We start from the raw sequence: 16482 nt of genomic DNA, 5'->3' as shown, positions 1-16482 counted from the left end.
AATTTCGGGTTCAGCAGAGGACCTGACTTGATTATAGTATATGTATTCTGCAGTTATTGGCAAGTGTTCTACAGATGTCACTTAGGTCAAGATGGTTAACAGTATTTTTCAAATCTCTGTCCTTTTATTTTTTTAGCTAGTTTTTTTTTTTTAAATCTGTAACTGAGAGAGGAACGTTAAATCTACAACTATAATTGTGGACTTGTTGTCCTCTTCTTTAGTTCTATCCATTTTTGTGTTATGTACTTGGAAGTTCTGTTAGTTGACCTATATTTAAAATTTGATTGTTTTGTCTTCCTGAAGAATTTATCATTTTATAATTTGAAATGTCTCTTTATTTATTTATTTATTTAATTATTTTTTTTACAGTCTTGAGGTCTTTTATTTCTTTTTACATTTATCATGCCATGAATTCATAGGGAATGGGCTCCAGCAGCTCAGGCTCCTTTCCATTGGTTCTCACAAAGTGTGCTTCCCTGGGTGGGGCAGGCTGGCGCTTCAGCTGGACCCAAGTACCCTTCTCCTTGGCTGCTTCTTCTTTTGATAATTTTCCTTCGCACGCTTCAGGAAGCTCTCTCGGCTCTTTGAGTGCTTAATATGCTCGATACGGACATTAATTCTCTTAGCAAGAATCTTTCCCTTGACTTGCTTGTTCACGACAATGCCCACAGCGTGCCGGGTGACGTTGTACACTCTCCCGGTCTTGCCGTGGTAACACTTGTGGGGCATCCCTTTCTGATCAGTGCCCATTCCCTTGATGTCCACAATATCACCTTTCTTGTAGATTCGCATGTACGTTGCCAAAGGAACGACCCCATGTTTCCTAAAAGACCTAGAGAACATGTAGCCAGTACCTCTCCTGTTTCCCTTTGTGTTGGTCATCTTGGCCAAATTAACTGGAAGATGGCAGTTCTGGCCGAAAAGAAGAAAATGTCTCTTTATTGATTGCAATTCTTTGTCTTAAAGAGTACCATATACAATCTCAATGTGGCCAATTTAATTTTCTTATGTTTTCTTTTGGAATGATATATTCTCTTCTGTAGGTTTACTTTAACTTGTCTATATCTTTGTATTTAAAATATCTCTTGTACGCAAAAATACTAATTCAAAGGGATACATGCACCCTGATGTTCTTAGCAGCATTATCTATAATAGCCAAAGTATGGAAAAAGCCCAAGTGTCCATTGATTAATGAATGGATAAAGAAGATGAATATAAATATAAAATGGAATATCACTCAGTCATTAACAAGAATGAAATTCTGCCATTTGCAATAACATAGAGCTACAGAGTATTATGCTAAGCAAAAGAAGTCAGTCAGAGAACAATGAATGCCATATGACTTTACTCCTATCTGGAATTTAAGAAACAAAACAAATAAGTAAAGGGGAGAGGGAGAGAGAGGACATGACCAAGAGAGGCAAACCAAGAAAAATACTTTTAATTATAATAAACTAATAGTTACCAGAAGGGAGATGGGTGATAGGGATTAAGGAGTGTCCTTGTGATGAGCACTGATGTACAGAAGTATTGAGTCCCTATCTTGTACACCTGAAAATAATATTATACTGTATGTTAACTAGCTGAATTTAAATAAAAACTTAAAAAAATCTCTTGTAGATAGCATGTTAGGTATGTCTTTTTTTCTCAAACAGATTGACAATCTCTGCCTTTTATTTTGACTGCTTAGTTCACTTACATTTAGTGTAATTATGGTTAGATTTAGGTTTACTCTTTTGCTATTTGTGTTCTGTTTGTCTTAATTGTGTTTTGTTCCTCTGTTCTTCCTTTCCTATCTTATTTTGGGCTAATTTTTTTGAGAATTCCATTTTTATCTGCTGAATTCTATTTTGTGCTTTAGGGATTATAATATATATCCTTAACCTTTCACAGTCTATTTTTTTTATAGTTTATTGTCAAGTTGGTTTCCATATAACACCCAATGCTCTTTCCCACAAGTGCCCTCCTCCATGTCCATCAACCCCCTTCCCCTTTTCCCTTCGGCCCTCAGTTCATGCTCTCAGCATTCAAGAGTCTCTCATGATTTGCCTCCCTCCCTCTCCTTATCTCTTTTTCCCCTCTTCCCCTCCCCCATGGTCCTCTGTGAATTTTCTCCTATTAGACTTATGAGTGAAAACATATTACAGTCTATTTTTAAAATAGCTTATTTCCAAGTTGGTTTCCATATAACACCCAGTGCTCTTTCCCACAAGTGCCCTCCTCCATGTCCATCAACCCCCTTCCCCCCTCCTTCAGCCCTCCATCAACCCCCTTCCCCCCTCCTTCAGCCCTCAGTTTGTTCTCAGCATTCAAAAGTCTCTCATTGTCAGGCCGCCAAGTTTTCTGTCTGCCTCAGGCAAGGATTATCACTCCGTTGAGTGGGCCAGTAAACAAGATTTGCATCTGGAGGCTGGAGATTGCCATCTCCTGGTCAAAATAACTTTGGCGACTGTCTTGCTGAGCTAGACGTGAGTGGCCAAGGCACACAAAAGATCAAAACCGTATTCAGTGTTAGTTCTCCATCCCCCAAGATTGCTGAGGCAAAGTCAGGGGCGCTTCTTTGATATGCATTCGACTCTGTAGCCTGCCTAGGTCAGTTTGCCTTGTTTACCCCCTGAAGACTATATAAAGAACAGTTCTTTGAATAAACGCTCTCTTTCGCCTGATCGGAGAACCGTGAGTTCTGTCTTTACTCTCTGCATCTCCCTCTCCTGCCCCCTTTTTCTCTCCCTCCCTCAGGAAAAGGACCCACAACGATTCTCCGCCCTGCTGGTCGGGGCGGATGAAACAGGTACCGCCGATCGCTGTGGAACGAGCGGCCCCAGCCTTCGGGTTACGACAATTGGTGCCTCAACGCGGGGCTCAGTAAAGTAACAGGACACTGACGTCGGGTTACGACATCTCATGGTTTGCCTCACTCCCTCTTGCCAACTCTTTTCCCTCAATTTCTCCTTCCCATGGTCTCCTGTTAGATTTCTCCTGTTAGACCTATGAGTGCAAACATATGGTATCTGTCCTTCTCTGCCTGAATTATTTCGCTTAGCATGACTCCCTCTAGGTCCATCCATTTTGCTACAAATGGCCAGATTTCATTCTTTCTCATTGCCATGTAGTACTCCATTGTGTACATATACCACATCTTCTTGATCCATTCATCAGTTGATGGACATGTAGGCTCTTTCCATGATTTGACTATTGTTGAAAGTGCCGCTATGAACATTGGGGTACATGTGCCCCTATGCATAAGCACTTCTATATTCCTTGGGTAGATCCCCAGCAGTGCTATTGCTGGGTCATAGGGGAGTTCCACTAATAGTTTTTTGAGGAGCCTCCACACTGTTTTCCAGAGCAGCTGCACAGTTTACATTCCCACAGTGTAGGAGAGGGTACCTGTTTCTCCACATTCTCACCAGTATCTATAGTCTCTTGATTTGTTCATTTTAGCCACTCTGACCTGTGTGAGGTAATATTTGCGTGTGGTTTTGATTTGTATTTCACTGATGATAAGTGACACTGAGCATTTCATGTGCCTGTTGGCCATCTGGATGTCCTCTTTGGAGAAGTGTCTGTTCAAGTCTTCTGTCCATTTCTTCACTAGATTATTCATTTTTCTGGTATGGAGTTTGGTGAGTTCCTTGTAGATTTTGGATACTAACACTTTATCTGATATGCCACTTGCCACTATCTTTTCCCATTTTGTCAGTTGCCTATTAGTTTTTTTGATTGTTTCCTTTGCACTGCAAAAGGTTTTAATCTTGATGAGGTCCCAATAGTTCATTTTTGTTATTGATTCCCTTGCTTTTGGGGATGTGTTGAGTAGGAAATTGCTGTGATTGAGGTCAAGGAGGCTATTTCCTGCTTTCTCATCTAGGGTTTTGATGGTTTCCTGTCTCACATTCAGGTCCTTCATCCATTTTGAGTTTATTTTTGTGAATGGTGTATGAAAGTGGTCAAGTTTCATTCTTCTGCATGTTGCTGTCCAGCTCTCCCAGCACCATCTGTTAAAGAGGCTGTCTTTTTTTCCCATTGGATACTCTTTCCTGCTTTGTCAAAGATTAATTGGCTATACATTTGTTGGTCCAGTTATGGGCTCTCTATTTTGTTCCATTGGTCTATGTGTCTGTTTTTGTGCCAATACCATACTGTCTTGATGATGACACTTTGTGGTAGAGGCTAAAGTCTGGGATTGTGAGTCCTCCTGTTTTGGTTTATCACAGTCTGTTTTGAATTAATATCACAACATCTCACCTAAACAATACCTTACAGTCATTTAAGTCATATAATACATATATAATTTAAGTCATATAATATAACATATATATTACATCCAGATATATTATGAGCCCCACAATTTAGTGTAATAGTTTATTGTTTTATACATATTGCCATATACATATTTTTCAAAAATTAGGAAAACATGCCATTTCATATTTGCTTATATAGTTTCTATTTCTGATGTTCTTCAATCCTTATTGAAGATCCAGGTTTTCACTTGTTATATTCCTTTAGTGTATAGAGCATCCTTTAATGTTTTTTATGGGACAGGTCTGCTGGTGACGAATTTTCTTAGGTATGGTTTATCTGGAAATGTCTTTATTTTGTCTGTCATTCTTGAAGGATATTTTGGCTAGGTGTAGAATTCTGGGTTGACGATTTTCTTTCATCACTTTTATTTAATTTTAATTTTGAATTGAGGTATGATTGACATATGAGTTATAGGAGTACAACGGTGATTTTTTGTGTATATTGCAAAATAATCACTACAATAAGTCTAGTTAACTTTTTAATTTTTTAACATTTTAATTTTTTTCTTGTAATGATAAATTTTAAGATTTACTCTCAACAACTTTTAGATATGTAAGACAGTATTTTTAAATGTTTATTTATTTTGAGATAGAGGAGAGAGAGAGAGAGAGAGATCACACATGGGGGAGGGGCAGAGACAGAAGGAGAGAGAATTGCAGGATCTGCTGCTGCAGCGCAGGCTCAATCCCATGAACTGTGAGATCATGACTGACCCAAAATCAATACTTGAATGCTCAACTGACTGAGCACTCAGGCACTGACATAATACAGTATTAACCAGAGTCACCATGCTGTTATTTCATAAGTAGAAGTTTGTACCTTTTGACCTCCTTCACCCATTTCACCATCATCACCCCCAGCCTCTTATAACCGCCAATCTGTTCTCTTTATCTGTGGCTTGGTTTTTGTTTTTAGATTCCACATATAAGTGAGATTACATGGTACCTGTCTTTTCTTGACTTATTTCACTTAGCATAATGCCCTCAAGGTTCATGCATGTTGCATAAACAGCAAGATTTCATTTTTTCCATAGCTGAATAATATTCTACAGTGTGGACACACACACACACACACACACACACATTTTCTTTATCCATTCATTTATGGATAGACACTTAGGTTGCTTCCATATTGTGGCTATTGTAAATAATGCTACAGCAAACATGAAGTACATGTCTTTTGGAATTAGTGCTTTCATTTTCATTGGATAAATACCTAGAAGTGGCATTGCTAGATCATATAGTAGTTTTATTTTTAATTCTTTGATAAAACTCCATACTCTTTTCCATAATGGTTGCATCAGTTTACGTTCTCACTAACAGTGCACAAAGGTTCCCTTTTCTTCACATCCTCACCAACACTTGTGATTTCTTCTATTTTTGATAATAGCCATTCTAACAAGTACAAGGTCTTTTAACACTTTTAAAGATGTCATTACACTGACTTTTTGCCTACACTGATTTTGATGAGAAAACAAACATAGGTCCTAATTTTGTTCCCTTGTGTGTAAGGTATCCTTTTAGTCAGGTTTCTTTCAAGATTTCCTCTATCTTTAGTTTTCAGCAATTAACTATAATGTGCCTACATGTGATTTATTTGCCTATAGTGAATCTGCTTAGGCTCACTAAGATTCTTCATTTTCTAAATTCACATTTCTTACCAAATTTGGAAATTTTGACTATTTCTTCAAATATTTTTACCTGTCTTCTCTCTATCTGGGACTCCAATTATACCTGTGTTAAAACCTTTGATATTTTGCCACTGGTAATTTTATTTTATTTTTCTGTCATATCACATATGCTACCAAGCCCACCTAGTGAAATTCAGAACTCTTTTGATAGCTAAATCCTCCTAAAACACTACTCTGTGTGTAGGTCTTTTATGAATCTACAGTATACATTTTGTTATTTGTAAATTATACCTCAAGAAAGAAATACTGGGGCACCTGGGTGGCTCAGTCGGTTGAGTGTCTGACTTCAGTTCAGGTCATGATCTCACAGTCCATGGGTTCAAGCCTCATGGCGAGCTCTGTGCTGACAGCTCAGAGTCTGGAGCTGCTTCAGATTCTGTGTCTCCCTCTCTCTCTCTCTCTCTCTGACCCTCCCCCGCTTGCTCTCAGGCTCTTCTCTTTCAAAATAAAGACATTTTAAAAATTTTTTAAAAGGAAAGAAATACTACAGTGGTTCCCCACTGCCTACTAAATGCAGGCCGAATGCCTTGTCTTGGCCCCGAAGGATTTCTAAAAGAGCTATATATATATATACACGTATATACATACATATATATATATATACACGTATATACATACATATATATATATACGTATATACATACATATATATATATATACGTATATATATATCTCAAAAAACTGCTGCATGAATATAAAAGAAATTGACAACATTCGTTTTCTCTAGGGGTACCAAATGAGTGGTAAACAAGCATAGGAGGGAAACTTTTCAACATGTACTTTAGAAATTTGAACCAATTTGGAAGCTACTTATTCCAACAATGACAGTATGCAAAAGTATACAATCCTGTTGCCATTTCTGATCTATTGTCTATCTCATTCGTGGATGGCACGTATGCTCCTTTGGTCCTATCATTGTATTGCCCCCTACCTTACCCGCCCTCCTTTTCCTTAACATGCATCCAAGGTCTTAACCTGCCTTCAAGACCCAACTGGCATCTGTGTGTATGAAGAAGTCTGTATTAGGACTCTGGCAGCTACAGGTTCCAGCTGTTGTCTAAGAAGGGGTACCCGTGAAGCTGATCTCAGGGATAACTAGGTTGAAGGAGTTGGATGTCTTTGGTACTTCCCAGCATTTGTACCTACCTCTCTTTGCATGCTAATTTTGTTTTCCCAGGCTCGCTATACAGAAGAAATTGAAAAGCTTCAGACCCATTTTTTTTTATAGCCACATGATAACAGAGAAAAAAGAGCATTCCCATGACCAGTTCAGTAAGAATTCCAGTGAGGGATTCAGATTGGCCTGAATTTAGCTGAGGCAAGAACATATAGCAAATCACTGATCAGCTCAGCCCATGGTTGGCAGACTGATCAGACCTATGTGTCTGGAAGGACAGTGGGGTTATGGCGGGGAGGGGCGGTAGGTGAGAGCAAGTCTCCAAAAGGAGAGGAGACAGGTGTCTACCTGTGACAAAATATCAACCGATATACACTCAATGTTTCTTGCTTGGCAACTGCCATGACCAGTGGCCTATCTATGCTTCCCACAGCACTCTTTTATGTCATATTTTGAGATGTTATACAGAATATGCCTGTGTTCTTTAAAGTATGGTATGGGATAATCTTATTTTCTCTAAACTTTAATCTCTGAGCAAACAAGGTTATAAATGTTAAACACCAACAAATCCTGGCACAGATATGAACATAGAAGTTTGCTGACACTTATGTGAAAGCTAAAGTCGGACACAATATGCTCTGATGTGTTGTAGTATGGCTGCTTGAAGGCTCGCTCTGGATGAAAGAGCAATCAGAAGGGAAGAGGGTGTTTGGGCTAAAAGTCAGGGAAAGGATGCTTCACACTCTGGTACTGAGTTAGGCTGCTTCTTCCCTGAGTTAACACCATTTGTCAGTGCCAGTTCCGCCTATGTTGAGACCACCTTATAGCTTTTGCATATATATTGGTATATGACACAGACATTACACTTTTTAAAAATGTTTTACTTATTTTTGAAAGACAGACAGAGTGTGATCAGGGGAGGGGCAGAGAGAGAGGGAGACACAGAATCCAAAGCAGGTTCCAGGCTCTGAGCTGTCAGCACAGAGCAAAGTGCGGGGCTTGAACTCATGAACTGCGAGATCATGACCTGAGCTGAAGCCGGACGCTCAACCACTGAGCCACCCAGGTGCCCCAGATATTATACTTCAATAGTTACCATATTTAACGTCTTCACACCCATTAACGCTGGTAGGATCACTATTCCTGTCCTTGCAGATAAAGTATTTATAACAGCTCACTATCACTTAGTGTACTTGAAAAAATTGGTTAACAGAGAAATGTTTTAGACTTACAGAGAAATTCTTTGCTGTAAAAAGTGTTTAGTGACTTCACATGTCAGTGCTACAGTGTCATTAGGAATGAAGACTGAAACGGATATAAACTTAAGCTTAGAAGAAACTAATGAGCTCTCCGCTCCTTAATTTATAGTTTACTTTGATATTTTGTCAATGATAATGTATTTAGAGATATTGTTACATAATCACAGCCAGAATTCCAGCTCCAACCTTCATTTGCTAGTGCTTCACACACTGACAATTTTGATAAAGGGTATTTCCCGGAGGACAATGAGGAAATGGTTTTCCAACCTATTTGGAAATAATAACTTAAGGTAAACAGTTCTGGTAACGAAAACTGAACCTATAAAGATGAGCTTCAGGTTATCAGTGGAACACATCATGCACATCTTTGCCCAAGTAAATGTCATGGATAAAGGCAGGTGCTCTGTTGCCTTCAAAGTGGTGACAGACCCTGTGTCATGTCTTGGTTCAGTAACCCCTTTCCTCAAGGAAGCTCCATGCACAAGGAGCACCATGTCATGGGAGAGCAGCAGGCACATTAGTTGAGTCTGTGGACCTATCCTCCCTGGCCCCCATGCAGTCTGAAAAATCTGGGCAGGAGTCTGAGGCTCATGCTTGGGGCCTAAATAGGACTTCTTATCCTAAGCCCAAAACCCAAATCTTGAGACCCTATCCCCTGTGCTCAGATGATGGTAACAAACCCAAAGCAGTGATACATAGACCAAAGAGTGTATACAGGGTAAAGTGGCCAAGACCTGGTAGAATCTGTTTTGCTTCCATGAGTGATGTGGGCTTGTTCAAAAAATAACATTGAAAATGACAAAACGTGGGCAGCAGTCTTTCTTAGCAGATAATGCAACATGGTACTAACCATCTGAAAAGCATGACAGGCCATGAGAGAGCACCCCTGGAGTGAGATGGGATGCTTTGCACTTCACATCCCTGTGGCCTACAGCTAGAACGCACAGTTCCCAGGTGTCGGCACCTTCTGCTGGCAGGGCCGCACCTGCCGTGGAGCTGCTCTTGTATCCTGGAGTAGCAGGGGAGGGGGCAGTTGTAAGAGACCACCCCACACAGATGCATGTGCAATCTGGATGTGTGGGGTTAGGGCGCTATGGGGCAACCCTTGCCCAGTGGAAATAGTCCATTGTTAATGCTCTTCTTTGTTGTCCCCAAGGTAGACAATTCCAGACACTTTTCCTGGTCTTTTCCAAAGGCTAACCCCCATTGGTCTACAGCAGTGACCGACTCAATGATGGTGACATATCTGGTGATGGCTTTCACTCCTCTCCATCTCACGCTCCCTTTCTCCTCACTGCTGATGCCTGGGAGGCCTTGACAAGCCAACCACCTCCAAGCAAGCTTTGCCTTGGCTCTGTGCCTCATGGAGCAGCACTGAGGCAGGGGACCATCTGAGGCACTTTATGCAAAAATCTTTTTGTGTGGAGGAAAAATGACTATTTTGTATCACTCTCTACGTTTCATTAATTAGCAGTAGAAGCTCACCCTTCAGCTAGTGCCTCAGGACCATGGCTCTTCTGTCTCTGCCAGAGCACCTGATCCAGGCCTGTGCTGGTCATGGCTTGAGACAGTTGTCATGGCTCAAACTGAAAGAACAACGCACCAAGTGTGCACCCTAAGCCACCATAAATGGAGTGTGGCCATCCGGGGGAAAGAGTGCCTCAGACAGGTGCACGGTTCTCTTGTGGGAGACATTTGAGCCTTTTTCTATTGAAGTAACTTTTCTTCCCCTTTCTACCTCTTGGAGGCTGTTGAAAGTCAGGTTTTGCTTGCAACTTAAGCAGTAAGGAAAGTAATTTGCAGGAAAGATGAAAATCCAGATTTGGACCCTTTTTAACGTGATAACATTTACAACCACTGCACCAGACCCTACATTTTGCAGCTACTTAATCTACTGCCATGCCGGCAGCACCAGCACCAGAATAGATCCCACTGGCATTTCCTGTGGTACTTTAGCTGGGCCCGCAGGATTGCTTGCCCTGCAGAACTATGGAGTCCCATATAATTGGCTACCATTTTATAAAAACAAAACAGACATCAGTGTGGGGAGTAAAATGAAGGGTCCATCTGGCCACATCTAAACATGCTATTTAATGTTACCACATGGTTTCTAACTAGGTTTGGTGAGACTCCAGATGCCCTGTTCCCTCATTTAATAAAAAGTTCCATTTTAACCTATATATTGGGATTCTTGTCTTTAGAATAAGTCTGCTGCCCTGTAGACATAAACATCTTTAAGTGGCAAGAGGGCTAGGAATAGGAAGCTAGAGGAGGCTCCGGAAACATTTTCCAGGTGTGTCGTCTGGCCGTGGAGGCACTTCTGGAAGCACCCCCCTCCCCCCCCAGGTTATAACGGAAAGTAGGATGTGAGATGGCCCATGGTCTTTGTTGACTGTGGCTAAGCTGCATGCTGACCAAATACCAAAACTCTTTAACGTGCCTGTGGTTACTTTAAAGAAACATGTTCCAGACCCCACACTGGATACTGAAGGCAACGCACTCGCTGTTCTAGAGATTCAGACCTCCAAAGCCTCAAGACCCTGTGCTTACACTAGTGATATGAAAACTTTCTGTCTTTAATCACAAGACAGATAATTTTTCTCAAATCTTTTACAAGGACTCTAATTCTGGGTGGAACAAGATTCTGACATGGTCCACGTGCACAAATCACAGATTGGATTCTATGGGAAGCAAAAGGGAGCTGGGAATGCAAATGGCTTCAGGAATTCCCCTTCCTCGAGAGGCCAGAGTCCTGTTCAGCTCTGCCAAGACTGACCTTCTCCAATAGCTGTGTCCAGCTCCATCGCTGGGCCCTGAAGCAGCTCTGCCTGTGTCCAGAGTGTCCTCAAGCTTCTCATGAACTACTCTCATTGTTCCTTATGCCCCTGCCTACAGGTGCTCAAATCCATCCAGGGGGCCACGAGAAGAGCTGTCTCCATACTACCCATAGTTCCTGCCCCAGTCAGCTCTCTCTCCACTCCTCCTTTGCCTGTCCAAATCTCCCCTTCCTACAGTTGGGAAGAAAACGGACTACACGCAAAGAGAGACTGAAGGTAATAGAGATGCTTAGCCTCTGGCCACCAGTCCAGCTCAGCCCATCCAAATACCCAGTGATAAAGACCACTGGTCATTTACTTCAACATTTGACAGAGGCTGCTCATCATGAGTTGCCCTTCCCTGATACCACAAGCTCACATTCAGTTCTTCCCTGCCTTCTAGCTTCTAGATAAGGGTTTAAAGTCAGCTCAGTTCTTTGTGAATGGATACCTTGTCACAGGTTAAAAGGAAGAATCACAGTGTGGGGTGATACGATGGCCCTTCTTGGGACAAAAACCCTGTACTAATTTAGAGGATCCGAAGTGAGTTCATTTAGGATTATGAACATTTCTAGTGGGAACATTTAGCAGTGGAGGTTCCTATAACCCATTTTGTAGGCAAGTCATTGGCACCATTCTGGAAGCACCCTCCTGTGGGTATCTGTGGGCAAAGACTTGGTACTGGAAGAAAGACTTTGGGAAGCCTCCCAAGAGAGGGCTGGATTCCAGGCCTTCCCAGCTCAGGCTCTCTCCTAGGTTGTAGGGTATCCAGTTGACACCAATCAGCTTCATAGACCATGGAGAAAAAATGTCAGGCACATCAGAGCTGAAGCACGCTGGATTAACCCTTCAGTGTTCCAGTTTATAGCCATTTCCAGCTTGTCATGGGTAGTTAATGGCTACTTTGAAAATCAGCAAGTGCTGAAATACTAAATTCCCAAATGACAAGGGGGCAGATGCTAAGGCTCTAGGCACTAAAAAAACAGCAAATGTTCCCCTTCTGTGTAAAAAAAAGAAAAAAAATGAGTGGGAGGAAAGAAGTGACTTGCAAAGATTTGCTGCTCTTGAAAATTAGTCTTTACCGTAAATCACCCAATCCAAGTGACTACACTGCCCAGCCTGTGGGGCTTAGGCTTGAAACTTCCAGGACACCTAGCAACTCATTCTTGAGTTTTTCAACTGCTGTAAAACATGATGGCAAACTTCCTCCGGCTGACACGTAATTTCTGTAGAAGATTTGTCCTGTAACATTCAGAAGTGCCTAGTGCTTAACCTGGCTTCGCATCCAGATCTGACTGTCTACCCGAATCCTCTCTCTTGAATAAGCTGAAGGTCATGATCCATCCCTGACTATCAGGCTCGTCTATTTCTTTCTCCTGAATCCATTCCTTGAGCAGAAGTTTGGTGGCACCATCTAAGCAGAGAAAGGACAACACGTCTGCACCTTGCTGCAAACCAATCATCGAATTCTCATTTATTAGGACCAACATCTAATATATCTTTTGAGGCGGAGATGTATTAGTTACCTACTGCTGTGTAACAGATTACCCCCAAACTTAACAGGGGAAAAGCACCAAACATTTATTATCTCAGTTTTTAAGGGTCAGGAATTCGGGATTGGCTTCGCGAGGGGGCTCTGGTTCAGGGTCTCCCGTGAAGTTGCAGTCTTCTCGAGACTTGATTGGGGATGGAGATGCTGCTTCCACGTTCACTCCCATAATCCGTGGCTGGCCTCAGCACCTCACTGGGGCTTGTCCAGAGGCTTCCGTTCTTTACCATGTGAGCTTCTCCTAAAGCTGTTCACAGTATGGCAACTGGCTGCTCCCAGAGTGATGTGAGAGAGAGAGACCACACAAAGAGTGAAGCAGACGCTGCTTTTATAGGTCTTTTTATAACCTATTCCTGGAAGTGGCATGCCATTTTACTTCTACTGTATGCTGTTGGCTAGATACAGACCAACCTCGGTACGGTGTGGGAGGGGGCTACACAAGGATGTGAATACCAGGATGTGGAGATCATTAGGGGCCATCTTGGGGATTGCCTCTGGCCATCGCAGAGGAGCCTAGACTCCAGTTCAGACACTGCTCCTGACCTTTCCACCTTGATGTCAACCTCTCTGGAAAGGAGCCAGTTTGAGTCTCCATCTACAAACCCAGATGTATGAAAAATAAAGCAACTTTTATTTTGAGTTTCCATTTCACTGAGTCCTCAGAAACTTTAACTTCACTCTTAGTATTTGTCAACATGCTCACATGTGGTAAAATGGGATACCCATTTTCCTGGGGACTCTCTCCTACTTCCAGCTACTACTAGCTGGAACTGATCTGGGCAGCCGTGTATAAACTTACCTTCCGGGTTGTACCACATCCCTTGTCTTTCTTCAGTCTGGCTGCTTCCCACATGGTTCTTAGTAAATGGGGAGCACGTTGCCTTGGCCATTGGACTCCTCAGCCTCTCTCCTTGCTTTCACTTCCACAGCCAAGGGAGAGCTCTTTCTAGGTTATTCACTTTGTTTCATGCCCCCCTTTCTTGAGAATTATACCCTAGACCCAGGGCTTTCTGGAAACTGGGTCTGTAGGACAGGCTGCTTGTGACTTCTGCCCTGAGGCAGTGAGCCCAGGGCTGCCTATACTGTTAAAAGGTAAAACCATGGGAAGTAAAAGGAAAGGTTAAATATTCTGCTGCACTACCATGCTCACCCTACTTTGGTTCGCGAGGCTCTGCATTACCCGTCTCCTCTCCATTCTTTTGCTGGCTGCTGGCTGTCTTGAAGTTTGGCAGGCATATACACACCTGTCTGCAGCTCCAAGTCCTGTTCCTCAGACACTGTCTTAAGACTTGTCTCCTTTTTGATACCTTTCCTGACCTCAACTTCAGGGGTCATCACTCTTTATTCTGCATTTTATAGAGCTCTGTGGGTCTTATTCCTAATTCACTGCAACTTTCTCCATGTGGATTCAGATCTTACAAGGCAGCAGCCTGTTCGCTGAATCTGTCCCAAAGATAAAGTTTGACTCATGCCCATTTTTGTTTTCAATTTGAATTAATTGTCGATATTTTAAAACAGAAATTTCTCATAAATTTGGGTGTCTGGCTTGCACTGAAAAATCATATTTGGTAGCACTAAACTCATTCCCATGAAAAGATAATTGGCAACAATTGCCCCTTTTAGATGAGACCTGCCCTCTCCAGTCCCCTCCCGCCCCCTTTGCCCTTCCTTATCACCTGCTAGGCCGATGTCTGACTCTTGCTCTGGTTTCTAGTGTAGTTACCTCACATCCCATAGGCTGATTGTTTGAGATGGTTTTCTATTCCATTTAATTGCCCAGCACATGGGGGCTGAACGGGGTACAAGCAGAAGAAAGTTAGAACTCTGTCATCGACATATTGAAAGTTGTGAAGGTCCTTAGGAAACAACACGCCCTGCCAGCTGATTCTGCCCAGAATCCAAGGCCCAAGTAAGCAAAGCTTTCTGTGGGGTAGACAGAAACTCCCAATTTATAGCTAATACTTCCAAGCATCAATTTCTCTGGTTAGCCTGTCTTGATATATACATTTTGTAATTCATTGCAGTCAGGGCTGAAGACGCCTTAATAATGGAAATGCTTGATCTTTCTACTAGAAGTTTAGTTTACTCTCTGATGAGAGTCTGGCTTGGAGAATTGAGTGCTAAGATTCTGGGGCAGGAGTGTGTGTAAGGGGGATAGGCTGGGGGAAAGTAAGTGAGAGGGAAAGTAGAACAAGGCCAGAGAGTTCATGGGAGGCTCAGGATGACTGCAGGTGATAGGAAGTGGTCAGATTCTGGGGTTCCCAACAGATTGGGCATTTGCATTGGTTCAATCTAAATGAGGTCCCCAATCCATTCTGTACAATGAGGCTGAACAGGGCTCAAAGCTCACCTTTGAGAATACTCCCAGGAGCAGATGTAAACGCACCTTCTGATTTTCTATACTTCCTGTCGCCCTCTTGCAGGTTTAGTGACCCGAGGCCTCAGGAAGCCAGGCAGCTTGCCCTGGGTCACAGTCGGCAATGCCTTGCTCTGGGCCTTTGCAGCCAAAACACAGAACCTTTGCCCCAGAGGCTTTGCAGCTTTGTTAAAGAAGTGTGGGACCTCTGGGAGTTGGGGGGGTCGGGGGGGAGGCTTTCCCTCTCTTGCTGACTATTCAGAGCAACCTGGCACTTTTATGATAACCCATTGTCTTGACTCATAGCCCTAAATTTCCTTCTGCCCAGTTCTTTCTGTGCCTTCTGGCTTCTGCTCGTGACATTACTATATCCAGAATGGCTCCAGTACAGAGCCAGTTTGACTTTGGATGCTGTTTTGCAAAATGAAGAGCCTGCTTTGACATGGCTTCAAGGAACACCCCGCGAGCTTCCCGCGGCAGCAGTTGCTTCATTCAATCCTGGGAGACAACAAACGCTCCAAATAGGGCCACGCATGCCTAGCATCGCCCAGCCACCCAGCAAGCAGCCATTTAATCTCAATTGCTCCCCACAGCGGAGCAATTAAAGCGGACGCCAGCGGGGCAGGGATCACTGGCGAATCTTTTGAGGGAAGGAGACCCCAGGGCTGCTTTGCCAAAGGCTCTCCCCCTCCATTCACACACTGTGCAAGAATGCAAACCGTGGGGCTGCCAGTTGGATGGAGGGCTGCCCCAGAAACGGAGCCGAGATTCAGTGCAGATGGCAGAAAGAGTAGCAGCAACACAGAATAGTGTCCCCAGGGCTCGAAACTTCCAAAATGAGATTTACAGTTCTGGCCCGCCCCCTTTCAGGAGGAAACACCTGCTCCAGCAGCTTTGGGAACGGCCTCTTATTATCAACTTCTGTGCAGGGATCAGATTTTTGCCACTAACTAGTGCCTGGTGTGAAATAAAAGCTATTTTGAGGTGGGAGGAGTTCTCAACCTTTTCGTCTTTGCATTTTGTGTCCTGATTAATTTCTCTTTAATGCTTCATTTCCAAATTTTTCTTTCACAATTCTTCCTTCTCTAGTTTCTTTTCTACCCTGCTCGCTTCTGCCAGTTTTCACAGCCCGTGCTTTGGAGACTTACTGGTGGTTCCCTGAGCTACCTGCCCATCAGAATAGTTATGTCTGGACCCCTGTCCAGACCACTTAAGTCAGAATCTCTGGGAAGCGGGGAGCTGGCATAGAAATACAAGTTTCCCAGATGATTCTAATGTATGCCAAGGTTCAGAACCACTGGCTACACCAATGATGCTAAGAAGTAAGACAGACCGGACTGTTCTGATTTGCTGAGGCTACCTTAATGCCTATACACAACTCCCTAGAAAG

The 16482-nt window shown here is 42.8% G+C and overlaps 1 pseudogene; it reads right to left on the bottom strand.

Annotated features, from left to right (window-relative positions):
* Positions 1-357: 357 nt before the first annotated feature.
* On the bottom strand, positions 358-882 carry LOC115292923 (annotated as a pseudogene).
* Between the last annotated feature and the right edge of the window lie 15600 nt (positions 883-16482).

Source organism: Suricata suricatta, chromosome 5 (assembly GCF_006229205.1).
Source record: "Suricata suricatta isolate VVHF042 chromosome 5, meerkat_22Aug2017_6uvM2_HiC, whole genome shotgun sequence".
In the NCBI taxonomy this organism is placed as follows: domain Eukaryota; kingdom Metazoa; phylum Chordata; class Mammalia; order Carnivora; family Herpestidae; genus Suricata; species Suricata suricatta.
The sequence above is the reverse complement of the archived record's forward strand: the minus strand, read 5'-3'. Positions and strand labels throughout refer to the sequence as shown.